The sequence below is a fragment of the Cupressus sempervirens genome, chromosome 7 (genome assembly GCF_028749045.1).
Source record: "Cupressus sempervirens isolate cs-2001-9-10 chromosome 7, ASM2874904v1, whole genome shotgun sequence".
Classification (NCBI taxonomy): Eukaryota; Viridiplantae; Streptophyta; class Pinopsida; order Cupressales; family Cupressaceae; genus Cupressus; species Cupressus sempervirens.
Window position 1 is genome coordinate 288,867,554 of NC_143124.1, and position 10,818 is coordinate 288,878,371.

The window sequence follows — 10,818 nt, forward strand, 5'->3', positions numbered from 1 at the left end:
CCTCCATAGGGTTTCTCGGCTAAATATCTGCACACTCATTGCACACATCAGTAGTCCCAAAAAAAATTACATGTATATAACGTATATGTATTAGAAATTTTCATAATTTAAAACATACATTAATAAAGTTTCTTCATCCTACATAATTCTTAACCATTGAAATATCTTAAATCAAATCTCAATTTTACTGATTTTGTCAACATACATATACATGATCATTAAATGAAAATCATCAAATATATCTGGAAATAACATCACACAACATGAAATAATAAAATATGTTCTAAGCATCAGATAATGTCTCGACATCTCGAGTCGTGAATAACAAAATAAGGGTAATGTATCACTATGCTACGATGGGTCGGGGCGAGGCCTCACACTTAGTTAAGTTTTTTTGAAACTGATGTCAAAGGGGGAGATTGTTGGTTTCAAAATGGTTTTTATAATTGAGTGTCAACACACTTAACCAATTTTCATATAGAAGTCAAGTAAACTATATATGTCAAGCCATAGTATGTGCCAAGCAAAAAAGAACTACAACAAGTGTTGAGTGATCTTCAAGTGCCGAGCAATCTTCAAGTCTCGAGTGAAGATCAAGTGCTGAGTGACTTTAGGTGCTAAGTAAACCATATGAGCCAAGTGATATTTAAGTGTTGAGTCATAGTTGATGCTGAGCAAGCTACAATGCAATAGTTATTGAGCAAGCTAGAATACTATATGTGTCGAGCACCAATAATCTAGTATGTGCCAAGTAACATAGAATCGACATATGAGTTTGTGCCTTAACAAACTCATATGTAAACCATTTTTTGAGCTGACATGGAGGAATCTCAAAGGATATTAAAGATAAGAATGAATCTTTTACATTTTCTATGCAATCAACATGTAGCCAATAAGAAAAATGGGAAGGCATGCAACCAATAAGAAAAGTGCAAGGAATGAATGGAAAATAACGATTCTATATGGATTATAGATCCATACCTAACCCTAACTCTTTGAAATCTTTAAAAGGAGGATGAAATCCCATTATATAAGAGGATGAGAGCAGTGTATGGGTAAAATATAGTGAAATTCAGTGGGAAGAGAGAAAAGACTTAGAGGAATAGAGTAGTATTGTAGCATCTAGTTGATGAATAAAAAAGTATCAATATATCAAATAGATATCAGATCATAGAGGATCAAGATTAGAGAGAGCAGATCAAGTGCCTAAATTCAGCAATCAAGGATTGTAAGATATCAAGTTTATTAGTATAATACTCTCTAGTAATTGTATTAGAAGGGAAATCCTATGTTGATAGGTTAGCTTAACAGCTAGGTTGTAGATCCTTTGAAGAAGGGATAAAATCCTTTAACAGGGTGGCACTTCATGTAAAGTGTTTGTAAATCCTTTAACCAGGTCAACATTGATACAGTGTAAAGCCTTTAACAGGGCAGGTCTTTCATAGGGTAGACCATTAGAAGTGGTCAAACACTTATTGTTGCAGTGATTTTGTGGGTATCATCCCCACCCTAGTTTTACCTTCTCATTTGTGAGGGTTTTTGGGTTACCAAATTTGGTGTTATGTGTTGTTAATGCATGTATTTACTTTATGGTTGTTTGATATGTGTACATTCATGCAATTTATTTTTAGTCAAAAGTTTTTAAGGTTAAAGTGTGACACTTTTGATTCACCCACCCCCCCCCCCCCCTCTCTCAGAAGTATACTTCCCATTTGATTATTCCAACAGATTTAAAAAGTAATTTAATTTAATTTAATATAAATAAATACATGCTATATGCTAGAAAACTAGACCCGTTGGAAGCAAGGATTAATAAAAAAACATTAGTTAATGTGCATGTTTTATATTCAACAATGAAATAAAATTAACTAACATTTTCTTGAGTTTTGTAACTCAAAGCAACTAACAACTCAAGTCCTCAAGCAACCTCAAACAAGTCAACAAAGGCACCCATGAGAGGCCTTTTTGGTGTGTTTAGATTGGAGGGATGTTTGGTGTGCTCTCCCAAACACAACTATGTTTGAATCTATTGGTGTGAAAGTGCAAGTGTGATTGATGAAACTATGAAACTATACTATATGAGATGAAGAACACCTCAAAAAATGGCTATGGAGGAAGCCATGCTTGAAAGAATTCAAGGATGTGGAGATGGAATGCAACAAAGAAACTAAGCTAATGTGCAAGCGAAACTAGTATGCAAGTGAAATGAAGATCTAAATGCACGAATAAGCTAAATGTAACAATGCAAATGCAATCTAAAATCAGCTACCAAGGGTTAGAATGCAACATGAAAATCACTATGAAAACTCTAAAACTCAAACTAGCATGATAACAATGGAAGCTCAAAACTCAAACTAACATAATAACAACGCATGTGGAGGAGATGAAAATGTTTGAGACAAGGGCTCTAATATTTGAGATAATGGCTCTATCTATGTGTCATCCACATAGTGCCACAAGGGGAAACATAAGCAAGCCATGCAAGTGGTCAACATTCAAAGTTTTCTCACACATGTGCGAGAAAACTTTCAGAGAAGAGTGGGGGACAAAGCTTGCAAGAGGGAGTGGTCTCACACATGTGTGAGCACACGCTTAGGCTTAAGAAGGATTTAGCAAAGTGATTAAGGTAATTAAGTGTGGTTAAATGATGGGTAGGCTTAGGAGGATGAAAGTTATGGTTGTAGGCTAGGCTTTAAGCTAGGTTTAAGATTAAATTAAATGAGATTTAATCTAATCATAGTTTTAGACGAACTAATGAGATAGAGTGATTTAAATAAATAGAATTTATTTAAAAGGGTGATTTATGGGGGATCATGTATTAAATAAATTTAACACATTAAGGATGGAAATATTTAAATCAAATTTGAATACCTTAGAAAAGTGAACCCACTTAATTAATAAATTTAATTAAATAGGTAAAAGAATATGACAAATACAATTAATTAATTAATAAATAATTATAATGTCAAGAAAAATATTAAATAAATTAGTTTAGTCTTTTGGGATGATTTTAGGCATCTACACATGCATGCATACAGACATATATATAATACATACATACATACACACATGTATACATATACACATATGTGTGTGTGTGTGTGTGTGTGTGTCTATATATATATGTGTGTGTGTGTGTGTGTGTGTGTGTGTGTGTGTGTGTGTATACATATATATATATATATATATATATATATATACATATATACATATATATATATGTATATATGCATATATATATATATATGTATATGTATATGTATGTATAGATATATATATATATATATATATATACATATACATGTAATGTCTCCATTTTAGCAGTTGACCAAGTGTGTGTGCATTAGCCTTGTTCTACATGGTCCCGAGGGCTAACGAAGGGTTTAATGGGATCTTGGAGTGTTTTGGCCTAGTCATTTCTAGTTTGGGCCAAAACGAAGTTGATTTACTCAGTTTCAGGCATACTTACTATTTTTAGTAAGTCGACAGGACACAGTGCAGGTCAATTTTGGTGATTGGATTCGATACTCCTCGGTGAGAGCTTTTCGATGAGCTATCACTCGCATTATTCGGAGTTCGATTGCTAATACATTTTAATGCCTGAAGTTTTATTAAAGTAATGTCTAATTTAATTGTAAAATATTAAAGTGTTACTTTAATATTTATTTTATGGTGATGTGTACCCAAGGGAGACATAAGGGGTATTTTAATATATGTTTTATATTACACATCTTTTATCCCACATTGCCCATATGAGTTGAGCGGACCCGTGGGAATAGAATAAAAGGAAGCATCTGTGGCTTCGTTAGACAGGTTGAATATGAGAAGAAATTGGTGTGTGAGTTGCAGCTCCGTTCTTGGCATTTGAGGACGTCTATCCTCTCTTGTAACATTCTAGACGTCATTCCCTTGGGGTTTGGCCTTTGGAATTCTTTCTTATTGGCTTCATTATCAGGCAGTTTAGTTGCATTTTTGGCTACAGGCAGATTTGATATTTTGCTCATATCTTCTTCACTACTTGTCCGACGCTTATGCCGCTTGGAGGGAATGGTATTATGAAGGTAGTGGACTGATTGGAGGACAAAGTATTGTAGCAGCAAGTTCGTAAGCATGGGCTGGAGTATTATGACAATATTGCTGAAGTAATAAGTGACTTGATAAATCTGCCATGTATTTGGTTTTATGAATTCTGAAAATAACATTTTATTAGCAGCAGTTCATTTCCACTTTGCATATTGTTGTAGTTTCTTTCTTGTTTATGTTGTATGATACCAATTCCATGCACGAAACACAACAAACAAATAAACGTTTGATTTCCAGAGTTATAAGGGGTTCTAAGAAGTTGAATGCAAACTGTTTGACATAATTCCTTTCAGCAATTTGGTTTAGTTTTGGGACATCCAGGGGTGCCCATTATAGTGGTATCAGAGCTATAAACCCTGCCATCCTGTGGAGGTCTTATAGGGAATTTGGAACAACCGGATAGAGGGAAAAAGTAAGTAAAAAACACATGCTAAGAATTTATGTTTGAGCATGCGACAGGGGTCTTATAATTTTTGCGATACCAGAGCAAGACAAAATAGGATTTCAGACTTGCAAAGCAAACAGTCTAGTACATCCGTGCAGGGGGACATTGAATTCAACCATACAGACACAGAGGAGATATTCTGTGATCAGGACAATAATATGGGTGATCGAGATGACAGGAATACAGGATTAGGCAGAGGCAGAAATGCTGGTCCAGATCAGGAGGAGGTACTGTTCCGATAGTTACTGGATACATTAGAGCAGGGGCAGCGTATGCAGGAGGAGCAAAAGAGGCGAATGGACATGATGTTGCAGCTCATGGCTAGACAGATGGGTGTCAATATTAATCCAGGTGATGCCAACAACAGAAACAATAACAACGAGGGAAACAATAACAACGGGGGAAACAATAACCATGAAGGCCAAGGCAACAAAAATGGTCCTGAGAATAACATTAATGGTAATAATGGACACGACAATAATGGGAATGAGGCTGATAACTTTAGACACGTTGCACGCCTAGCACAAACTGTGAGCTCGAGACCTCTTCTACCCACTTTTCCACCCAGAGATCCGGTTCATCTAGTAAACGAACCGCAGATTACCGAGTTACAGGATCAGTTCAGGAGGGACTGGGAGGCTAGTGGACCAGAGTTTCAGGTGGATATTTCTCTTAGAGATTATATGGACTTGAGGATGAGACACATGCCTAAAGCAGGAGGGAGGAATCAAAACTTTGAGCTGAGGAAGAAAGTTGGAAAAATTTCTTTACCTTATTATGATGCTTCAGGGAAGATGACTGCACGAGCTTGGGTGCAGAAGGTAGATACATACTTGCAGCTAAATCCTATGCCTGAGGAGGAGGCTATCAAGTATGCGGCTATGCACTTGGATGGCATTGCACATGAATGGTGGCATCATGGCATGGTGACTTTGGGGCATAATCAGATTACATCCTATGAGGAATTCACTGAAACATTGATTGGGAGATTTGACACTAAGGATCCCGAGTTACATTTCAAGGAGCTAGCACAGTTAAAACAGTCAGGTTCTGTGGATGCTTACATTGCCGAGTTTCAGCGCTTGCCTGTACTTGTTACTGATATCTCTCCTAGGAGATTGGTGGTGTTATTTTGTGATGGTCTTGCTGATCCATTACGAGGTTGGGTGAAGGGACATGATCCACTCACATAAGCTAAAGCAACTAAAAAGGCATGAGATTTAGCCCCTTCGATATACAAAGGAAAAAACCATTCAACAGATTCTTCCTACCGCAAGGACAAAGAAAAAAATCATTTCAGAAAGAGTATAGCAAACCCAAAGAAGGATCAAAAGGACTAGACAATGAAACCTTGAATGAACTTCGAAAGAAGAAGTTGTGCTTCCATTGTAGAGAGCCTTGGGACTTATCTCATAAATGTTCTCTCAAGGCTAAGGCAAATCAAATGGAGTATTTTTCAGCAGAAGAGTCAGAGTCAGAAGGGGAGGATCAACACTCCGATTCAGATGAGGGTAACACTATAGAGGAGAGCAACATTTCAAAGGATGATAGATCGTTGGCACGCTTGACAGGGGCCCAAAAGGCAATCACATTTAAGGTCAGGGGTACTATCCAGGGGCAGAAAGTGATATCTCTTATTGACACTGGGGCTACACATAACTTCATAGATGCACAGTTGGTAGCCAGGAGAGGGTTACAGACAGAGGAGCATGATGGGTTTAGAGTCATGGTGGCTAACGGTGATAAGTTATTATGCACTCGGAAGATATCTAATCTTTGCATCAGGTTTGGAGATGGCTATGAGTTGGAGGATGAGTTCTATGTTGTGGACATGGGAGATTATGATGTCATCCTCGGCATGACATGGATGGCTTCACTAGTTGAGTTCACACTCAATCTAGCAAAATTGGAGATGAGATTCCAGCATGAGGGGAGAACTGTGGTACTTAGAGGGCTTTTAGATGGAGGTTGCAGAATAGTGTCCTTGAGGAGAATGCAGAGACTTTTTCGTCATGATGACATAGAGTGGGCGGCAGAGTGCCACATTATGCCAACTTCACCAGAGCCACAAGAAAAGAGTCATCCACTAGATGTCCAGAAGATACTCGATAGACACGCTAAAGTATTTAGCGATATTCCTCATGGGGTTCCTCCTGACAGAGGGATGGAACATGTTATTGAGCTCGAGGAGGGAGCCAAACCAGTTATGATTACTCCCTATCGTCATCCTAAGAAACACAAGGATGAGATAGAGAAGGCGATTAAGGATTTGTTGGAGATGGGGCATATCAGGCCCAGTAAGAGCCCTTTTGCTTCAGCAGTAGTATTGGTAAAGAAGAAGGATGGGACGATGCGCATGTGCATCGATTACAGGGCACTGAATAAGAAAACAATTAAAAATAGGTATCCCATTCCTAGGATTGCTGAGCTGATTGATGAGTTGCATGGGGCATGCTTCTTCACCAAAATTGATTTGCGATCCGGATACCATTAGATCAGGATGAGAGCAAAGGACATTGAGAAAACAGCCTTCCGATGTCACTATGGCCACTTTGAGTTCATGGTTATGCCATTTGGTCTAACCAATGCACCTGCTACATTTCAAAGTTGTATGAACCAGGTATTCAGGAAGCAGCTGAGGAGATTTGTCTTGATCTTCTTTGATGACATCTTGGTCTTCAGTAAGACCTGGGAGGAGCACTTACATCATCTAGAGGAGGTGTTATCTATTCTGGAGAGAGAGTCATTGTATGCCAAGGAATCTAAATGTGAGTTTGGCATGACTGAGCTCCTTTACCTAGGGCATATCATTAGTGCAAATGGCGTTCGGGTTGATCCCGAAAAGATTAGAGCTATTGTAGAATGGCCTACTCCCACAAACCTTACACAGCTTAAGGGATTCTTTGGTTTATGTGGTTTTTATAGGAGGTTTGTTAAGGGATTCTCACAGATTGCTACACCCTTGACAGATCTTACCAGGAAAGGAGCCTTCGTGTGGACAGGGGCAGCACAGAGGTTTTTTGAGCATTTCAAGCAGGTAATGTCTTCATGTCCAGTTCTAGCTCTACCGGATTTCACGAAGCCTTTTGAGCTTCATTGTGATGCATCTAAGAATGGGATTGGAGCAGTATTGATGCAGGAGAAGCATCCCATTGCATTCGAGAGTAGGAAGCTCTGAGGAGTTGAGAAAAGTTATTCTGTCTATGACCGGGAGATGTTGGCCATAATGCATGCATTGGCCGAATTTCGATCATATTTGGTAGGTGGACATTTTGTGATCAAGACTGATCACAACAGTATTAAATACTTCATGAGCCAGCGTGATCTTAATGACTGGCAACAAAAATGGGTGACTAAATTGCAGGCTTATGACTTTGACATAGAGTTTGTCAAAGGTAAGAAAAATGTGGTGGCTGATGCCTTATCTCGGAGACCTCACTTATGTGCTCTGGCAGAGATTTCAGGAGATTGGAGAGATCGGATTATAGCAGAGTATGTCGGAGATGCTTGGGCTTCTGGATTGATTTCAGGTACCATACAGGATGATCACTATGAGGTGATAGATGGATTGATCAGAGTTTAGGACAGGGTTTATTTGATTCCATCATCACATTTGAGAGAGGCGATACTGAAGGCATTTCATGATGCACCCACAGCTGGACATCCGGGGGTCTTCAAGACCTATAGGCAAATCCGAGAGCGGTTTTCATGGAAAGGGCTCAAGGATGATGTTCAGAGGTATGTCAGGGAGTGTGTGGTTTGTCAACAGAATAAGGGAGAACACACATTTCCTGCAGGTTTATTACAGCCCTTGCCCATTCCTAATAGGAAATGGGAAAGTATTTCGATGGACTTCATCACTGGTTTACCACGAGTACAGGGAAGGGATTGCATCTATGTGGTGGTGGACCGCTTGACGAAGTTTTCTCACTTCATTGCTATTCCGTCCACTTACACAGCAGCACAGGTGGCAGAGCTTTTCTTTAAAGAGATATTCAGGTTACATGGGTTGCCCAGATTCATTGTCAGCGACCGGGATAGTAAGTTTATGAGTGTTTTTTGGCAAGAGTTGTTTAGGTTGTGTGGTACAGATCTTACACCTAGCACTAGTTATCATCCGCAAACAGATGGGCAAACAGAGATTGTGAATAAATGGGCGGAAGGATATTTGAGGAACTATGTAACTACACAACAAAAGGCTTGGATCAGATGGTTGCATATGGGAAAGTATTGTTATAACACCACTTATCATATGTCCATCAAGATGACTCCTTTCATGGCACTCTATGGTTATGAAGCACCTAGCTTCATGGATTTAGTTTTGGGGGACAGTAGAGTGCCCAAAGCCAAAAACTTATTGCAGGATAGTCAGGACATCCTGAAAGTGCTCAAAGAGAATATACAACAGGCCCAGAATCAACAAAAATTGTATGCTGATCAGCACCAAATAGAGTGCAGCTTCGAGGTAGGGGATATGGTTTACTTGAGGCTACAACCATATAGACAGTCATCGCTCAAGAAGAGCGAAGCTGAAAAGTTGAAACCTAGATTTTATGGTCCATACAGGGTGATTCGCAAAGTGGGCAAAGTCGCCTATGAGCTTGAGCTTCTAGAAGGCAATCGAGTGCACAATGTGTTTCATGTGTCTAGGCTTAAGAAAGCCATTGGTCAGAGTGTAGTGCCTTCTACAGATTTACCCCCTTTGGATGAGGAGGGGAAGCTTGTGTTAGTACCTGAGGCTATTCTGGATACCAGAGAGAGGAAGCTTAGAAGCAGGATAGTGAAGGAGTATTTGGTCAGATGGAAAGACCTTCCGGATGAAGATTCTACATGGGAGAGTGAGCAGGTTATTCAGCAGGCTGGACTGAGATTGCTTGAGGACAAGCAATTTCAAGGGGGGCGGACTGTAATGTCCCCATTTTAGCAGTTGACCAAGTGTGTGTGCGTTAGCCTTGTTCTACATGGTCCCGAGGGCTAACGAAGGGTTTAATGGGATCTTGGAGTGTTTTGGCCTAGTCATTTCCAGTTTGGGCCAAAACGAAGTTGATTTACTCAGTTTCAGGCATACTTACTATTTTTAGTAAGTCGGCAGGACACAGTGCAGGTCAATTTTGGTGATTGGATTCGATACTCCTCGGTGAGAGCTTTCCAATGAGCTATCACTCGCATTATTCAGAGTTCGATTGCTAATACATTTTAATGCCTGAAGTTTTATTAAAGTAACATCTAATTTAATTATAAAATATTAAAGTGTTACTTTAATATTTATTTTATGGTGATGTGTACCCAAGGGAGACATAAGGGGTATTTTAATATATGTTTTATATTACACATCTTTTATCCCACATTGCCCATATGAGTTGAGCGGACCCGTGGGAATAGAATAAAAGGAAGCATCTGTGGCTTCGTTAGACAGGTTGAATATGAGAAGAAATTGGTGTGTGAGTTGCAGCTCCGTTCTTGGCATTTGAGGACGTCTATCCTCTCTTGTAACATTCTAGACGTCATTCCCTTGGGGTTTGGCCTTTGGAATTCTTTCTTATTGGCTTCATTATCAGGCAGTTTAGTTGCATTTCCGGCTACAGGCAGATTTGATATTTTGCTCATATCTTCTTCACTACTTGTTCGATGCTTATGCCACTTGGAGGGAATGGTATTATGAAGGTAGTGGACTGATTGGAGGACAAAGTATTGTAGCAGCAAGTTCGTAAGCATGGGCTGGAGTATTATGACAATATTGCTGAAGTAATAAGTGACTTGATAAATCTGCCATGTATTTGGTTTTATGAATTCTGAAAATAACATTTTATTAGCAGCAGTTCATTTCCACTTTGCATATTGTTGTAGTTTCTTTCTTGTTTATGTTGTATGATACCAATTCCATGCACGAAACACAACAAACAAATAAACGTTTGATTTCCAGAGTTATAAGGGGTTTTAAGAAGTTGAATGCAAATTGTTTGACATAATTCCTTTCAGCAATTTGGTTTAGTTTTGGGACATCCAGGGGTGCCCATTACAATACATATATATATATATATATATGTATGTATATAGATATATATATATATCTATACATATATATATATATATATATATATATATATGTATATATGTATAGATATATATGTATGTATATATACATATATACATATATACATATATACATATATATATATACATACATATATATATATATATATGTATGTATATAGATATATATATATATATATCTATACATATATATATATATATATGTATATATGTATAGATATATATATATATATCTA